The following is a 10,552-nucleotide window of genomic DNA, read 5'->3' on the forward strand; positions in this document are numbered from 1 at the left end:
ATTCCTGTGGTGTGAGGTATCCCCCCGATCGGCTCGGAAGTCCATCCTGGCCGCACCGATTTCAAATCATAAATTTTAAACATGTTCAATATTTACAATGGGATATCCCCTTGTGTGTGGGGAACCCCCGAGGACAGCCGATGATGAAGTCATGTGGGAAAGGACAATAGACCAATTGGGAACCAAGCTGACTGAAGCGGAAGGACATCAACCGCCCTCATGGCTGCCGCGTCTAATGCATGGACTAGCGCAAAATGCGAATCGTAAAGTAGTAGTAAGATGGAGCTTAGAAATGGAGGACCAACTTGTTGATTTGTGGCAACAACACAAGTGTTTATTTGACGTGTCTCTGTGACTTCATCCATCCATCCTTTGTGAATTTTCAGCACAAAGTAAAAACTAACATCGCTAATTCTTCCTGCCCGCCTAAACTCACGTTTGATCGCGAGATATTTTGCGAGAGTTCTGTTTTTTTATTTGTGGCTCTTGTTCATGAATGAATCGATTAGTGCATGGGTCAGCAACCTTGACTATCAAAAGAGCCATTTTAGGCAAAAAAAATAAAAAAATCTGTCTGGAGCCGCAAAACATTTGAGCATTGTGATGAAGGTAACAAAGTTTATAGTCTAAGTATATAGTATATAAGTCTAATGCAGTGAGGGCCGAAGTGAAAATGTACTACGAGTATTAGGGCCAAATTGAGGGGAAAAAAGTCTGAGATTTCCAGAATAAAGTCATAATATTACGAGAAAAAAGTCATAACTTTATGAGAAAAATAGTGATAATATTGCGAGAATAAAGTCATAACTTTACGAGAAAAAAAGTCTTAATATTACGAGAAAAATAGTCGTAATATTGCGAGAATAAAGTCATAACTTTACAGGAAAAACAGTTGTAATATTACGAGAATAAAGTCATAACTTTACGAAAAAATTTTCGTAATATTACGAGATTAAAGTCATAACTTTACGAGAAAAAAAGTTGTAGTATTACGAGAATAAAGTCATAACTTCACAAGAAAAAAAGACAACAACACGTAAAATTACTACTTTATAATATTATGACTTTATTCTCATAATATTACAACTTTTTTTCTCGTATCTTCTGACTTTATTCTCGTAACATTATGACTTTATTGTCGAAATCTCAGATTTATTTATTTTTTCCTCAATGTGGCCCTAATAGTCCGTCGTACCGTCGTACCATAGACCTACAACAATGATAAATAAAAATGAAAATGTAAACAAAAAACAGTTATTCATTTCCATTTTTGCGCCACTGGAGAGGGGCTAAAGAGACACATGTGACTCTGGAGCCGCAGGTTGCAGACCCCTTTGTTAGTGTATGGTGTGCTGTTTTTGCCAAATTGTTGCTCTCTACACACTATAGGAACAAAATTGTTAAATTGAACATAACATGTCGTTATGTGTGGGCCAGCCATTAGTCATAACTCTATCTACTAACCACTGAAATAAATGAAAGTCTAGCCAATTAGTAATACTTTGAGGGTTTCTAAAATTTAAATAATTATCTCATTACATCAATGCTATTCATACAAGCTCAACATTTTAAGCCATGGATGCTGAAACATGTCTGTACCAGGTATAGGCATAGTCAAACTGGAATGAATTCGCTAAATTAAGGTTTTGCTGATCGATACACACATTTTTGATGTAGGTTTTGAGTACTTTTTCGATGGAAATTATATTTCATGTATGATTCTGTCATGATTTTTCTCCATTAGTGTTCTTCAGGTGGCATGAATTCCTGGTTGCGCCTAACAATATTGATACTATAATTTGATAGGTGCAATATCTGCGTCAGCAGGTAATTAAAAAATGTTTCTTGTATATAACCAGTTTTGGGAAGGTTGTTGTTGGCAGTTGCTTTGTTTGTGTTTTGAACATTGCGTACAGTACATTAGTTACTCTGTGTCATGATTCAAATATGCTGACGTTACAGCACTACCTGTGAGTGCTGACAGTCTGGTTGTTTGCCATCGCCACAAATGGACCCATGAAAGACAGCTAACAGTAGCTAAACCCCTATCACAGATATAATACATTACAAGCTAAGTCACTATAAGTGGTCATCGTTTGCTTTAAGTAAAGTGAAAAAATATCATTAGCCTAAATCTAAAATTTCATGGATTGACCAGCAATTATGAAGTATTATAATTTGACATGCTTTGATGTGTCAGTAGCGCAACCATGGTAGTTACAGCACGTCGAAATCCACTAACTTAGGTTCAGGCAAGAAAACCACTTACTAAGGGTAAGGGGAAAACATTGTGGTTGGGCTTAAAACATGTACATAAACAAAGTAAAACACGTACGGAAACCACGTCACAAACTTCAATAACAACGTGACAAACATCACATGACAATCACATCACTATCACAACTTACAAACAACACACCGATCAACAATGGTCTGGGACACGGGTCTCCTAGTTAAAAGTCCAATGTTTGTTGGACCTATCCACCTTCCATCCCACCCACCATAAGTGATCTTTTTTGCCTTTTATACTACATCACTAACTTTACCATAGCATTTATACGCCAATGTGTTTAAGTACAGGATAGATTGCGTACAAATGACACGCGGAAATCCAGAAAGGCGTATTTATTGCTCGCTAAACGCCTTGCGCATTATTGTGGCATTTATACGCCTTTTCCCTGCAAATGGGCTGGTTTCCACAAATATGGAAAAATGTGCACCATAGATGTAGTGTCATTACAATTTAAATTACTTCACACAAAAAGTCAGGAGACTTCTAGTCACAGCTAAATATTGGTTGAGCCCCCCCAAAAAGAAATCTCACAACATCTAGTGGTATTCAGCCATACAGAGAGTTTTCCTTTTCCCAGGTTTGAGATATCCATCTTGGTGGTGCTCGCATCCATCAAAAGTGACACTTCAACAGCAATGTATCATTCCAGAATCAGTGTCTCAGTTACACTGCATAACTCACATAACTCACTGTTAACTGACTTTTCTAGAACAACTTCCTCAAAAACTAGTTCCGATAGAGCAAGGTGAAATTTAGTTCGCCCGCTACACTGGGCTGGCGGGAGAAACAAGATCTAAAAGCACAGTGGTGAACCCGGGAGACACAGACGTCTGACACATTTGTGCTGCTGACTCATATCCAAGTCAAATGTGAAATAGATATCCAAAGTTTTTGTTTTTTCTTTCATTAGAAACAATAAACCCAAACCTCACATTGTTGTCCAGTTTACATACCTTTAATGAGTTGTCCTCTTCAAGTTAACGTTAACTGCGTTGGACAAAGAAGCTTCCACATAGTGTTGGCTGTGAGTCAACGAGATCCAGTGTTGCTGGATGGCACAACAGCAGAAGAGTTATCATTTTTAAGATGCCAGAATGGGGACATGTTCAGAATTGGAAGTGACTGAGAAATGCAGAAGATATAAAAATAATAATACAATTTAATCATATGTGTATTTTCAATGGCACACGCAATTTAAAGTGGCAATACGCTGCTACGTTGCTTTGACCTATCATTATGAAGTAAACGATTATCGCACAATGTAATGGCTTCAGAATGATGACGCCATCGGCTTTTAGATTAGGTCCCTGTAAGCCTCACTTTCAAAACAGTTAAAGGCCATCACTTTTTGTTTTCCCCGGTAGCAATGGTGTCGTGTCTCGTCCAGCTCCAATGGTTATATGTTAAATGGTGCCTTCAAATGAAACACGTGAGCTCGTGTTTACAACATTGGAAGTCGTGTACACGATGTGCTTGGCGTTCAAGTTGTTAAGTCGTGAGAACACCGCTGCTAAGCAATGGCAATATTAACGTTATTGTCGGCGTCTGGAAGCCACAGAGGCTAACAATTTCGCAAGCTAGCAAGCAGGTAACATAATGCAGGAAATGCAAAGACATAATGACAGAGGAAACAGATGAGGCTGTTGGGAATATCAACATTTTCCTCAGACTTATTATAAAATTACGAAGAAAAACAATATACGACTAAAATTACATTGTATTCACTTATTATGCACCGAAAAATTTACTTCCAAGGCCATTTCTGACGACGTCAAAGACTGTTTGATTTCACCTGCCTTGCTCCGAGTCGTGCTGTCGACTCCTGTTTTTGCACATGTGGCTTTTACCGGTCATAACAGATGGGTAGCTATCCTCAGTTACCAAAGAGTATTAATATAAGTTCTTTGCAGTTACTATCCCCGATAGCGGAGGTTGGAACAACTGAAGTAACTGTAAAAACCAAAATGCAGTGAGTCCTGTGCAGTGTTGCCAACTCTTTTCCAATGAACGTAGCTAGCACTAACTCCAAAAGTCGCTAAAAGTTTGCCAGATGACGCCATACGTTCATTTGCATATTGGCGATATAATCCCACATTCATTTGCATAAAGCTTAGTGGTTGGTAGTGACGGTCGCACCGAGGGAGAGACTCCGTGCTGTTGACAGAAGAGCCATGGACTGCGATTACTCTGTGCAGCATGCACGGGAATGATTTACATTTTAATCTATTTGATAGGGCTGTAAATTAATTAATTATAATATTTAATCACAATTAATTGCATGATTGTCCATAGTTATTCATGATTAATTTGCGATTAATCACAATTAACTAGGGACAATCATGCGATTTTATCTGCATCTTTTATCTGTTCAAAATGTACCTTAAATGGAGATTTGTCAAGTATTTAATACTCTTATCAACATGGGAGTGGGCAAATTGTTTTATGCAAATGTATGTATTGGAAATCAATGAACAACCCAAAACAATGATGTATATTGTCCAGAAACGCTCACAGGTACTGCATTTAGCATAAAATAATATGCTCAAATCATAACATGGCAAACTGCAGCCCAACAGGCAACAACAGCTGTCAGTGTGTCAGTGTGCTGACTTGCCTATGACTTGCCCCCAAACTACATGTGATTATCATAAAGTGTGCATGTCTGTAAAGGGGAGACTCCTGGGTACCCATAGAACCCATTTACATTCACATATCTGGAGGTCAGAGGTCAAGGGACCCCTTTGAAAATGGCCATGACAGTTTTTCTTTAGCGTAAGAATTGAGCGTTATTTAGCCTCCTTTACGACAAGCTGGGTTTCTAGTTTCATATGTTGCCAGTATCTTCATTCTAGCTTCACTGAAAACTGAGCACGGTACAACCTAAAATTCACAAGTTGTATTAATGTGTTCAAGAAATTATTGTTCTTAATACAAATTTATAAAGTGTTATTAACACGTTAACTTTGACAACACTAATATTTGATGATATTTCTTGCCTTTTCCCTGATGGTCTGTATAAGTCGCTAAATTTGTCGCTAGTAGCAGGCTGTCTTTGTGACACTTGGAATCACTAAGGGGGTAAAGTTGAAAAGTTGTCTATCGCCCCTTCAATGTCCTTCTTTGGCCCGAGTGTACATTTCAAGACGACCCATAGTGCTGTAATTGACATGGCACAAAGACATGGTGTGTTGACAGCAGTAGACAGATCTTCGACCTTCATCATTAGAAGGTATTAGTGTGAGGGAACACCACATGGTTCACAGGTGCAGCACGTAACAAAGCAACTGTTGTCACAGGATTTTAAGTGAGATTCGTCCGGGAATAAAGACTCTCTCTGTTGTGAGCTAGATATCATCTTTTCAATACATCCTCCATAATGACATCCCTCAAAGTCAAACAAAATGCGGTAAAAGCTGCTGTAGTTTTAAATTTCTACCTGTAAGAGAAGATGCCGTTTTTTAAGACATGGGCAAGCACGTTATTAAGTAGGACAATGGATCTATAAAACGATGGAAGGCTAATGTCGTTTACTGACCTACAAGAAAGGTATGATATTCCTTCAACAAAAACAATGCTTTCATCCAGGAGACCGCTGTACAGTGCATTAAAGGGGACATAGCATTCTCATTTTCAGGTTCATACTTGTATTTTGTGTTTCTACTAGAGCATGTTTACATGCTTTAATGTTAAAAAAAACATTTTATTTTCCTCATACTATCTGCCTGAATATGCCTGTATTTACCTTCTGTCTGAAACGCTCCGTTTTAGTAAATTTCAATGGAATTGCAACAGAATTGCGTTGCTAGGCAACAGCTTGGGTCCATGTTTACTTCCTGTCAGCTGATGTCATTCACATACACTGCAACAGGAAATAAACTGGGACCCATTTAGAATGTTTATGTTTAAAACTGTGAAACGGTCTAAATATTGTAGATTTGTGACATCACAAATGGACAGAAATCCTGACGGCTTGTTTCAAAAGCTCAGTTTCTGAATATGTGTATTTCTCTGTCGATTAAGCGTTTTGATACTTTCACAGTATTTATAAAACAGAGCGTTTCAGACAGAGGGTAAATACAGGCATATTCAGGCCGACAGTATGAGAAAATTAAAGTTTTTTTTTTAACATTACAGCATTGTAAACATGTTCTAGTAGAAACACAAAATACAAGTATGAACCTGAAAATGAGCACGATATGGGACCTTTAATTCAAGTGGATGGTGGAGTCCACACCACAACTAGAATGACAGCGACAGTGTTGAACGATATCATCGGGGTCACTTTTTGAGTCATTTGATAAGCGATAGAAATACTGAGCCAATCAAAATCCATCCAAATTTATAGGGCGTCACGTTCAACATCGAAGATGACATTGCGGAGAGACTAAACCTCCTCATGATTAATAATCAATTAATAATCTAGGCTAGATTATCCACCCAGTATATGCATCATTGAGCGAGTTCCCGGGGGGGCACAAGCCAATTTGCCATGCTGGGAGGCACCAAAGTGAAATAAAACAACAAACAAACAAAAAAAAACATGTAGCATTAATAGTTTTCGTGGTTGGAAACAGCAGAAGCAACATTCACAAAGCACTTGATTTAGCTTTTATTGATCTTATTCTTATTAATAAGAATATGATTGTGAAGAATGAGAAAACAGTTGAAAAGTAGCCGCTGTTGTGCCGCACAGCACGGCTATTATTATTATAATAATTATTATCTAAATAGCTAGTTCTTTTGAATGTGTATAAGTACACCCTACAGGTTTTATTTTAAACTTTTAGGTGACAGTGCCCGAAATGCCTGATTTTTTCCGACTTCAACTCCGTTTCCGGAGCAGAAAATGGAAAGTATTTATCTTTGGAACTTCAAATTTGGTATGATGGTTGACAGTGTGGTGTAGTTGTGCCTTTTGGGGGTTAGAAGGGCCTGTGTGTACTGTGTAAAATAATAGAATTTCCCCCGGGGATTAATAAAGTGCCTTTCTTCTTGTTCTTCCTGTTCTTCTTCAGCCTGGTTGCACAAAAAGGCGTGTGAATGACACGATAATGCGCCCGGCAAAAGTGTGTAATAAGAATGCCATTCTTGCTTTAGGCGTGTCATTTTAGCGCCACTCTCTTTAAGAAAAAGCCCAGTCTGCTCTGATTGGCTCGGGAGAAAAATGTGGTGCACCTTTGCAAATGTAGTTCTCAAGCTGTGGGCATTATGTTCTAATGAGACTACATGTGACATAGGAAGAGGAGCCAAATCTGAATAGCTTGTTGAATCGCATGTTTTTTATGATCTAGTCAGTCCACAAAAAACTGATTGGAGTTGTCTTATTTCACAGTTTGTGGGTTGGTAGGCACTCCAGATACCCAGTTAGATGTGCACAAGCACTGAAAAAGGGAGTTTTTTAAGTAAACTTCTTGAGAATATTTATTCAAACAAAAGTGTCTGTCTTGTTAGATCTGAGTGCTGCGTTTGATACAATTGATCATGGCATTTAAATCAATAGACCTGAGAAATGGGTAGGTCTCTCAGGCACAGTGCTTGACTGGTTTCACTCGTACTTGTCAGTAGGAAAAAATGTTGTCAGTACACACTTTCGGAGGATGCAGCTGTCGTCAATTTTAAAGTTAGAGTGAACATACTGACATCATATGAAACTATAAAACCTAAGGAATCCATCGGTACCAACCATGTCATATAACGCTCCAAACTTACGCAATATTTTTTAGAGAAAAAAAACTGTCATGGTCGTTTTCAAAGGGGTCCCCTTGACCGAATGAAAATGGGTTCTATGGGTACCCACGAGTCTCCCCTTTACAGACATGCCCACTTTATGATAATCACATGCAGTTTGGGGCAAGTCATAGTCAAGTCAGCACACTGACACACTGACAGCTGTTGTTGCCTGTTGGGCTGCAGTTTGCCATGTTATGATTTCAGCATATTGTTTTTTTATGCTAAATGCAGTACCTGTGAGGTATTAAATTAAGTATTAAATACTTGACAAATCTCCCTTTAAGGAACATTTTGAATAGATAAAACGTGTGATATATATCTACCTTAAAGGGACATTTGTCAAGTATTCAATACTGTCCTGTCTGTTGTGTTTTATTTCTATTTAAACTGTAACTGCCGCGTTTTTTTGGCCAGGTCTCCCACGGGAAAAAAGATTTCTATTTCAAGGGCCTTCCTGGTATAATAAATAAATAGATAAAAAACATACTTGTATCCTGTTTCCACCTATCTCTCTGATCTGTTGTTGTGCTGCTGCAATGCTAACTTTCCCTTCCTGTGGATCAGTTAAGATGTGTTGTCTCATTTTTTTTTTTTTATCTGAAGATGTCATTATTTTTAACACCTTTTGCCGAATATCAGTATAAATGTCATTACTGACGGCTTGTAATTCTGCTGATCCAGTCATTTTACTAATAACACTTTACGGAGGATAAAAGAGTCACTGTGAAAATTTCTGCTTGATTAATAATTGGCCAAAACCTGAAAAACTGTTGTTGTGTTGAATGTTAAAAATCAACCCTCTGAAATGTCCCATAATCAAACACAGACTGAGTATATTTTAAGCTGTCAGAAACCCAGCTGAAGACAAATAAATGGGATTTCTTTTGAGCCAAATTAATGTCCAAGAATATTTGTACATGATTTAGTATTGCCTTAGTCAGTCCACAAAAGGATTGGTAACAACACTAAGAAAACACAAAGCAAATACTGAGCAGTAGGGGAAACTATTTCACTGTAACCCCAATGAATTCACACAATGACCCAAATTTACAAAGCTAGAAGGCACCGTAGAAGGATTTCTACATAACCAGAAAAGAGGTCACAATATCTGTACACACAACCAGCTTAGCCTCAGTGAAAAAACACAAACACTACAAAGCCTTTTTCAATAAAGTCCCAACAACTTTTTAACAGACAGCTTCTTACCATCCTCTCTCTTCTGCCACGTTTATCCACTCTGTGTTTATGATACACACTTCATTACAGAAGCTCAGCAGACTGTAGCAAGACTGTTGGCCCGCCCTCAAGTGAAACTATGGGAAACATGCAGCGAGCGGCAGCTAACTTCCTGTAATATAGTAGGGAAAACTCACTGCTGGCAGTGGCTCAACAGGTTTAATTATTCGCCTCAGCTTCCTTGTCTGATTTTATCAGCTATTTTGTCTTTGTACTACTATGTGTGTATATGGGGAAACGTAGTCAATAAAAGTTAAGAATCTCACAAGAAGATAGGTTAATAGGTTAATGAAAGATATATATATATATATATTTTTTTTTTTTTTTTTTTTTTTTTCCCCCTTAATAATTCATAGGAGAGCATTCTTAGGAAGTGGCAACTTGAAAACACAGTTAAAAGATAAGATGATAACACAAAAGGAAACAGTGGGTCGACACGGTGGCAGCTAGATTTAAGTCTAGATAAATCCACTATCGGCAGTGTAGCAGAACAGACTCACTGCTTTTATTCATGAATTAACATCAAGAACATTGATAATTTAATGCTTTCTAGATTGATTACGAATGATTTAGGTATAACCAAGACGCTGTAAATGTAAGAGATGAACTGTGACGAACCTGTGTGCAGCCCCGAGAGGCACGCTCAAGCCTGAGGACTGAAGTTGACACTGGCTGACAATCGCTGAGGCCCAAACCAGTGTCTTGTTCACTCATTCAGTTCACTCATTTCCAGTTTTTGCGTTTCCTCTATTAGTCTGCACTTAAGGAAGATTTTGGATTCCGTTTTGTCATCATCACTGACAGGTGTAGGTGCATTTTCCCATATATTAAAGCTACGGTGGGTAATGTATTTTTAATAATTTTTTTTTGTTATATTTGTTGAAATTCTCTTTACGTCCCGACAGCAATCTGTCCAATCTTTTCATTCCACGGGCTACCTGCCTGCATAGCATACTTGCCAACCCTCACGATTTTCCCCGGAAACTCCCGTTTTTCATCGCCCTCTCCCGGTTTTCCTCCTGGCGCCACAATTCTCCCATTTTTCTCCCGATTTTCACACCCTTTTTTTTCCTTTTCATTATCACAATCTGTTTCGGGAACTGCACAGAGTGTATATAAGCCATAATAAGCCCTACTGTTTCCAAAGTTGGGTTTTGCTCGACACAGCGAAAAAGCCGTCATGGCGCAACCAAGCCATTGGTAATAATGGCTTTCAGAGCGCAGGGGTGCCGTTGTCGCGTTGTGTCTGAAAGGGCCTTCAGTGAGTGAGAGATGGAGAGAGAAATGGATAGT

At 38.4% G+C, this 10,552-nt stretch overlaps 1 protein-coding gene across 3 annotated transcripts in view; it reads right to left on the reverse strand.

Moving 5' to 3' along the window:
• Positions 1-9,355, reverse strand: part of LOC141756056 (uncharacterized) — a 51,901-nt gene extending 42,546 nt beyond the window's left edge. For all 3 annotated transcript variants that reach the window (XM_074615501.1, XM_074615502.1, XM_074615500.1), the window contains exons 1-2: positions 9,230-9,355; positions 3,247-3,341 (exon numbers count right to left, since the gene is read on the reverse strand). The gene's annotated coding sequence lies outside the window, so the exon portion shown is untranslated. The remainder of the gene's footprint in view (positions 1-3,246; positions 3,342-9,229) is intronic.
• Positions 9,356-10,552: the final 1,197 nt, after the last annotated feature.

Source organism: Sebastes fasciatus, chromosome 18 (assembly GCF_043250625.1).
Source record: "Sebastes fasciatus isolate fSebFas1 chromosome 18, fSebFas1.pri, whole genome shotgun sequence".
Lineage (NCBI taxonomy): Eukaryota > Metazoa > Chordata > Actinopteri > Perciformes > Sebastidae > Sebastes > Sebastes fasciatus.